General features: G+C 41.8%; 1 non-coding gene across 1 annotated transcript; it reads right to left on the bottom strand.

Moving 5' to 3' along the window:
- Window positions 1-715: 715 nt before the first annotated feature.
- LOC120259775 lies at window positions 716-822 on the bottom strand. The gene has a single exon (XR_005536326.1). It is a non-coding gene; the product is annotated as a small nucleolar RNA R71 (small nucleolar RNA).
- Between the last annotated feature and the right edge of the window lie 7,542 nt (window positions 823-8,364).

Genomic DNA, 8,364 nt, shown 5'->3' on the forward strand with positions numbered 1-8,364 from the left:
CTTCGACAAAGTCATACACTTGCGGTTCACACACAAGGGGCGTGTGAAGTATTTGGCACCGTTGCCAGGGAATAGGCTTTTTGTAAATAATTTGCACTTTGTTATTTAGCTATTCATCATTTATTCTGTTTTACACTTTCTTATTCTATCATCATTCTGATTTGTTTTCCTTTCTTTCGTAGCAACTCCAGGTTATGACCCGAGGAAACCCTTCGACATTGTTGAAGGAAATCCGGAGATTGAATGAAGAATTCATAGAAGTGGGAAAGAACCTGTACATGAAAAGTCTAATCAAGCTGAGATAGAAGGTTAAGGGTCAGATAATATGACAGAACAGAATGAGCAGCAGAGGACACTCTCAGATTATGCTAGACCCTCAGTTTTGGGCACACGGTTTAGTATTATGCGGCCACCGATTACGGCTAAGAATTTTGAGCTAAAGCCGGCATTCATCCATATGTTATAGCAGTCCACATAGTTTAATGGTTTGGCCGATGAGGATCCAAACGGTCACATACAGAATTTCTTGGAAGTGTGCTACATGCTCCAAATCAATGGTGTTATGGATGATGACATTAAGTTGTAAGTGTTCCCATTGTCCTTGAAGGGGAGAGCGAAGCAATGGCTATATTCATTACCTAGAGCATCAATTACTACATGGGAGGAGATAGTAGAAGCTTTTCTTACCTTATATTTCCCTCCCAAAAAATCTACAAAGCTTATGAATGAAATATCCTCCTTCATACAAACGGAATTGGAGTTTCTATTTGAGACATGGGAGAGGTTTAAGGAGCTCATATGGATATGTCCTCAACATGGGTTTCCCGAGTGGATGGTTATTCAGATTTTTTACAATAGATTGAACCCTAGAACAAGGCAGTTACTTGATGCAGTAGCAGGATGTACATTAGGTGGCAAGACCCTGGAGAAGTATGATAATTGATTGAAGAAATGGGTTTGAATAGCTACCAATGGAATAAAAGAGAGAAGAAGAAAGTGGCCGATCTCCATGAGATTGATGCGGTTACATTATTGGCAGAACAAGTGGAGTCATTGAGCAAGAAGTTAGATACTCTAACTTCTCCTAGATTGGCAGTCGTAATGAATTGTATCGGATATAGAGGAGGCCATGCTCCATCTGATTGACCGATAGCTATTGGTCATATATCCTCTATGGAACAAGTTGATTTTGTAGGTAATGCGATGAGGGGCCAAGGAAATCCATATAACAATTCCTACAATCTGGGTTGGGTATCATGTAAACCGCAAGTGCACGGGTGTCAAAATAATAAATCCCAGGTGATTGGGTATCGTATCCACAGGAAATAGTGAATAGAAACACTTAAATTATTTCTTAACTAAGCGAAAAAGTGAATAATAGTTGTGTGACAAGATGTAATGTAACAAAAGTAAAAGAGACAAGGAAGAGAGTACAAGTAAAGGGGAGGTAAGACAATCGATATAAATGGGGTACCAGGATATTACTCCACCTAGGACAATCATTTCAAGTGCAAAATCCTCTATAATGCTTTCTAACTAATGCATTAATGAGTCATGGAGATCCTTCAATACATGGTCCCAAATCTAAGGTTAATGATGCCTAACTCTATACATGTCCTGGAGGAGAAATTGAACAATCTTTCAACCTCGCACTCGTATAGAATCACAATGAGTTCTAGGGATTCCAAGTGATAAATCCTCTTCCTAGATGTAGACCTAACCCTTTGGTCCTGACAGAAGGTCCCTAGTCACAATTAAGCCCTAGGTGCTAAAATCACTTCAACGCTTCACTACATTGCCTCTACAACTAAGCCCAAGCAGAAATTCATCCCTTAGCCCATTCAGTCTACTATGACCACAAAGAAATCAAGGAAATGGAGCTAGGATAAATCACACTGGAGGAGAAAGGGGACGCTCCGCTACCTCTCAACTCACCCTCTCAACCCTTTCCAATCTAGCTTTGTCTTACTCTCGTGGTGTGTCACTCACTCACAAGGGTTACCAAGGTGAACTCTCAACCCTATTGTCACTCTAAGGGAGCATTCAATCAATCACGCATTCAAGATGGGAACTCAAATAAAACATCAATTAATGAAAGCATAATAACAAGGCTTACTGAAACAAATACATCCTAGCATTCACAAATCCAAGTACCCACTAGAGGGTTTAGCTCTCCATGGAGCTAGTTACAATCAATGAAATCGAATGTAAAAACAAGTAATCCATAGAAAACCACCTTGATAGTCATGACGATGGTCTTATGGAGAAGCCTCTACTCATGTAAGGGTCCCTTTGTCCGGCCTAGGATTCACCTCGCCGGATCAGTGCCGATGAAAGCTCACCCGCTAACCTTCTTCCAAATGGAGCATGATGTCACAACCGTAGAACCTCTCCCAATCCCTAGCCAATACCTCTCAAAGCCTTTGTCGCCACCCTCTCTCAAGATGGGGAAAATATGGAGAAAAGAATGCTGAAATCAGGGCTGAAATCGGCCTTAAATAGGGATAGAATCGGGTATCCACAAGGGCCTGAGGAATTAACGCACGGGCGTGTGGAATTTCCACATGCCAGTGTGGATTTGGTTGAAATCACTTTTCTCTGCCGGCTGTGAAGTGTACCTGCTACAATGAATTCATATAGTGTTTGCTATAGTACCCTGCTACAGGACCAGCCAGAAATAGTCCCGAATCCATGTTGTCATCGAGGTAACATAAACGGGCACACATTTACGTCATAAGTCATTTTGTTTCTTCAATAAATGGCTGCATTGGTGGAGATCTTGCTATACGTGCACAAGCCGGCAATATTTGAATGTGACTGCCTTTGTGCCCCTCCAAATCATTGTGCTAACTTGAATATGAGGAGGTCGGCACATATTCTCACATCTTTAACCCGACTTATATCTTCGCGTTTGATCCTTGTCAAGATTTCCTCCAAATGGTGCGTTGATGATCTACATTGGCTTCTTTCTCTAACATTCGGCTTCACAACCCTATATGCATGAAAGTAACATAAATGCACACATATTAGTGCTAAAACCTGATAAAAGTAATGCTCATCATAAGGAAGGAACACTTCGCTTTCTTATCACACAAGCACTTATCAAACTCCCCCACACTTAAGCTTTTGCGTGTTCTTAAGCAAAATTAAAACATTAAGGAATAGATGAAGGAAATATTGGAAGTGCTTGGCCTTAGGTTCACCAAAGCATAAAAAGATAGTATTCTACAAGTAAGAGAAGTTTCAACATTAAATATGAAAATTCAATGCTCTAGCTAAAAACTTGAATAAAAAAGGACAACAAACCCGAAATTGTGTAAGTGTGTGTAAACTCACTCAAGTCAACCCAAGATATACTCCTCAAAGTTCTAAGTAAAAAGGGACTTATTTATCTACAAAAAAGTGACAAAAATTTGAAAAGATGGTAGTAGCTTCACACATCCTCTAATGTAGCCCTTTCCAAAGCGGCTGCTAAGGTCTCTTTCACATTTTCGAGGTGGTAGCTCTTTCTACCGGGGTGGTAGCTTACAATCATCCCATGAGATAGCTCTTTATCTCATTAGGGCATAACTAGTATCCGACTTATGAGAGTAGCTTCATACTTCATAGGTGATAGCACATTCCACCCAAAATGCACTACTAAATAATATATCTATTTTTTCTTTCTTTTCTTTTTTTCCATCAAAAATTAAAAAGACACAACTATAACTAATCTCTTTAACATCAAACTTGAGTTTCTAAAAAGAGTTTAAAAGACCGACTAGTGCAACAAGTGTGAATCGGGCAAAATTTCCTAGAAATTCAAGTAAAAAACTAGAGCATGAGATCATTCAATGTTAAAAAAATTCTCCTAAACTCAAGAATCAATTATTGCAACTAAGGTGAAATGCCATTGGCTATGTGAGCATATATAACAATCAAACTAATATAAAAGATATGTGCACTATGAAACTCCCCCCTCCCCCACACACTTAAGTTGTATATTGTCCCCAATGTATACATGCAAGCTCACTCATAATATATATCAATCAAGAACATATGTAGGAGAAGCAATCAAAACAATACTCCCCTAACTCCTAGTGTTGCATTTGATGGAGCTAAATCATTGGGAGTGGTGTTCCAATGGGTTGTGAAGCACACATGGCCAAGTGCCTAAGTACCTTGGTTGTGTCCATGACAAGCTCTCAATTCCTATACGGACAAGACCATCTACACAGATACACGAGGGGGTTCAGTAAAGCTCAATAAAAACAAAAACAACTCCAGTATATAAAAGATAAGGCAATGAGTACAACTCGAGATAACAAAATGAAAATAAACTCAGAAGGAAAGTACTTTCTGAGTATACAAGTCTAACAACAAAACAAAATAAAGAGAATAAAGAAATAAAAATGACGAATCAAGTGTTGGTGTCACGCTCGGGCTCTACTGCTACTGTTGGTGCTGATGCACTGGTGATGGTGATGCTGGAGGAACCGGAGAAGTCCGCGGTCGTAGAACCAATGGTGATCTCACGCCTTGCTCTAGCAACCATCGTGAAAATGTCAAAAATACGCCATGAACTCTATGTATCGCAGTGGGCTCACGCCGCTCGAACCTCAACGAATCTCTACGGGTCTCAACAATCTCCGTGTGTATCACCCCCACAAAGACTCTCGAGCCTCTCAAAAGCGATCATAAACTTGAGATGGTGAAAACATGCGACTGGGATGGATCCTCCGCTACCGGTGGTGTCTCAATCCTAGTCTCATGTAGGTAGAGGATCTTGTGCCAACCGAGATCCCTCTATTATGTCCCGCTCCCATTAGGCATCTCCGGATCGAATAATCCGTACATGCACTCCACACCCATACCTACAAAGCATCCCCATCTTTCTAATCATCTCTACACAAAAAGGGGTCGGTATGATTGTCTCTCTTCCAATCCTTATGAATTGGCCAGTGACTCGGACCATAGAATACAAGTAAAGAAGCTCCTATCGGCTCAAAAAGCAGCGATGCTATCACCACATCCAATTACTAATCGGCTCAGGACGGCGTGCATATATCTGTAACTTGGTTGAGATAAACAGGTAGCCTTTCACACCCTTGGTTCATACTAACCACAGCCAGGTAATCGACAATATGCACATTGAGGAGTTAAGCTACCTAGGTAATCGTGAGGGAGTCTGCTCATACTCTTCTATGGTAGTTGATAAGTGCTTGTGCGATATGAATGCGAAGCGTTCATTCCTTATGTTGAGCATTACTTTTCTCAGGTTTTTACATTAATATGTGTGTTTTTATGTTACTTTTATGCAGGTAGGGTTGTGAGGCCGAGTATGAAGGAAATAGGCCAATGTGGATCATAATGCACCTATTTTGGAGGAGATCTTGCTAAGGTTCAAACGCGAAGACATAGGTCAGGTGTGAGATGCTAGAGTGTGTGCCAACCTCCTCGTATTCGAGTGAGCACATTCATTTGGAGGGGCACAAAGGCAGTCACACTCGAGCATTCTGATTTATGCATATAAGAACAAGAGATCCACCAACGTGTACATCATTGAAGAAGCAAGTGATTCACGACGTAAACGTGTGCCCGTTTGCGTTACCCCAATGAAAGTATGGAATTCGGGAGTATTTCCGGCAGAGTACTGTAGCAGGTGATGTAGCAAAACAATGTAGTAAGTACTGTAGTAGCCCGGCCGAGAAATCAGAGAAACAGAGAATCCACACGGGCGTGTGGAAATTATCCATGCCCGTGTGGAAATTCCACAGGGGCGTGTGACATCATACACGCCCGTGCAGTCGCCCGATTCCAACCCTATTTAAAGCTGATTTCAGCCCCTATTTCAGGATTCTTTTCTCGATATTTTTCCTAACTTGTGAGAGGGCTTCGGCTAGGGTTTTGAGGGGTATTGGCCAAGGTTTTGGAGAGGTTCTATGGCTCCGACATCGTGATTCCATTAGGAAGAAGGTTTGTAGGGGAGCTTCGATCGAGGCGTATCCTATACTGGACGAAGGAATCATTGGACGACGAGTAGAGGACTTTCCACAAGACCATCACCATGACCATCGAGGGGGTTTCTTTATGGATTTATTGCTTTTACATTTGATTTCTTTGATTGTACTTAGCTCCATGGAGAGGTAAACCCCTAGTGGGTACTTGGGTGATTGTGAACCCTTGGATGTATTCGTTTCATTGAACTTCTTTATTATGCTTTCAATAAATTGATGTTTATTGTGAGTTCCAACCTTGAATGCTTGATTGTATGAACATTTCCCTGAGTGACACTAGGGTTGAGAGTTCTTGTTGGTAACCTTGTGAGTGAGTGACACACCAGCAGCTGCTAGATAAAGCTAGGTTGAGAGGGTTGAGAGGGTGAGTCGAGAGGTACAGAGGCCCCTTCCCCTCCGACGTGATAGATTCTACCTCCGCTCCTTGAGTTCTTTGTAGCCATAATAGAGTGAATGGTCTAAGGGATGAACCTCCGCTGGGGCCTAGTTGCGCATGCAATGGAGTGAAGCATTGAGGGGATCTTAGTATCTAGGGCTTAATTGTGGCTAGGGACCTTCCACTGACCAAAGTGGGTTAGGGTCTATAATTAGGAAGCGATTTTATCACTTGGAATCCCTCATAGCTCATCGGGACTTTATTCGAAAAGTAGGTTGAGAGGTTATTTAATCTTCCTCCGGGACATGAATAGAGTTAGGCATAGTGACCTTAGATTTGCGACTATGTATGTAAGGATTTCCACGACTCACCATTGTCATTGATTAGGAAGCATAATAGAGAGTTCTTGCACTTTGAAATGATTTTCATAGGTGAAGCATCATCCGAGTACCCCATCTTTATCGATTACCTTGCCTCCTCCTTTACTTTTTGCTCTCTTACTTGTTGCTTTTTAATTGTTGAGAATTGAATCATTACCACACTTATCATTGTTGATACTCCACATAGCTAAGAATCGACTAAGTGTCTTTTACTCCCTACTCCCTGTGGATTCGACCCCGCTCACCCGGGATTATTACTTCGACAAACCCGTGCACTTGCGGGATATAAGCAAGGGGAACTTGTCAGTAGTAAAGTCTTCATCATATAACCCCAATGAGATCAAAAACTGTGTGACGCTCATACTATAATAACGGCCAAATACTCTGAACTATATAGCGTCACAACTATCGAAACTGGTGTACGATCTGTCAAACTCAAATGATGCAAATATGTCTAGTGTCGGCATACGGATGGCAGGATTACGAATGGTGAGCAATCTATGCCAATTGCCCACAGCTAGCATTTCCTCAATTTTATTGGCCATCTCATCAGCCTTCTGTATCTCCCGCACAGTACTCGAGTCTGGGAACCTTGTTTGACCAAACTTCATTTTAGACAAATGTTCATACCGAACCTAATGTTTGGCGATGTCAAACTCTATATGTTCGGGTTAGTGAGAGCGCTCTCGGCAACGCTTGCTAACTACTTTCTTTGTTCGCATACTAGAGGCCATTTCTACACAAATTTGGAAAAGAATTTATTCAATTTACTTAAGAAAATAAATATTATAGCAGTCCACATAGTCGTGTCGATCCACGGGGCGTGAAAACCGCATGGCCCCCTTGGCGGAAATCCCCAAATACACCCAAGATTGTTTTTAAACTCATTGTGAAAATATGTCAACCATTCTTTAGTGTAAAAATGAGTTATATTCATCCATTTAATTGATGAAATTACGTGTATAATTGAGTAATGACTAAGATAAGATAGAGATGTAGGTTTACCAGACAAGATGAAGTTCAAAAATCAGAATCTGGACGGAATACACAAAATTAAACTTCTCTAAACGAGTAGTGAAAAGGCGGAGAGTGTGAGATAGTGTTCTCGCAGTGTTTGAACGTGTGAAATGAGAAGAGCTCAAAAAGATGTATAAAGAAAAATCACAGCACCTTATGATGTCTCAGACATCCACACAGTGCTGTGGCACTTACCCATGCATGTGTGCCACCATAGGAGAGCCCTGCAGGCGTACTCACGACATCGTGGTTTCTCCGTCCCATCATGAGAAAAATTATCTAGTGTTTCCAATGCCGCAGTAAAAATTCTCACCCAGGCGTGGACATGTATCAAGATCACCACGAGGCACTCGACGCTGCTGTATCTGGGATGGAAAAGCACTCTTCTGCAGAGATCCACACGGGCGTACAAAAATTACCCACGCCTGTGCATTTGTCACAGGATTACCCACAGGGGCAAGTCCACATCCCCCGCAGGCGCCTCGTGAATAAAATTTCTAAGTCTCAGAGAAGATGCACACCCATGTGAAAATTACCCATGGGCATGCGGGGTGTCACAGGTCATTCGCTGGGTGCGCCCACGCCTGCGCCTTCT

This window comes from Dioscorea cayenensis, chromosome 4 (assembly GCF_009730915.1).
Source record: "Dioscorea cayenensis subsp. rotundata cultivar TDr96_F1 chromosome 4, TDr96_F1_v2_PseudoChromosome.rev07_lg8_w22 25.fasta, whole genome shotgun sequence".
NCBI classification, from domain to species: Eukaryota; Viridiplantae; Streptophyta; class Magnoliopsida; order Dioscoreales; family Dioscoreaceae; genus Dioscorea; species Dioscorea cayenensis.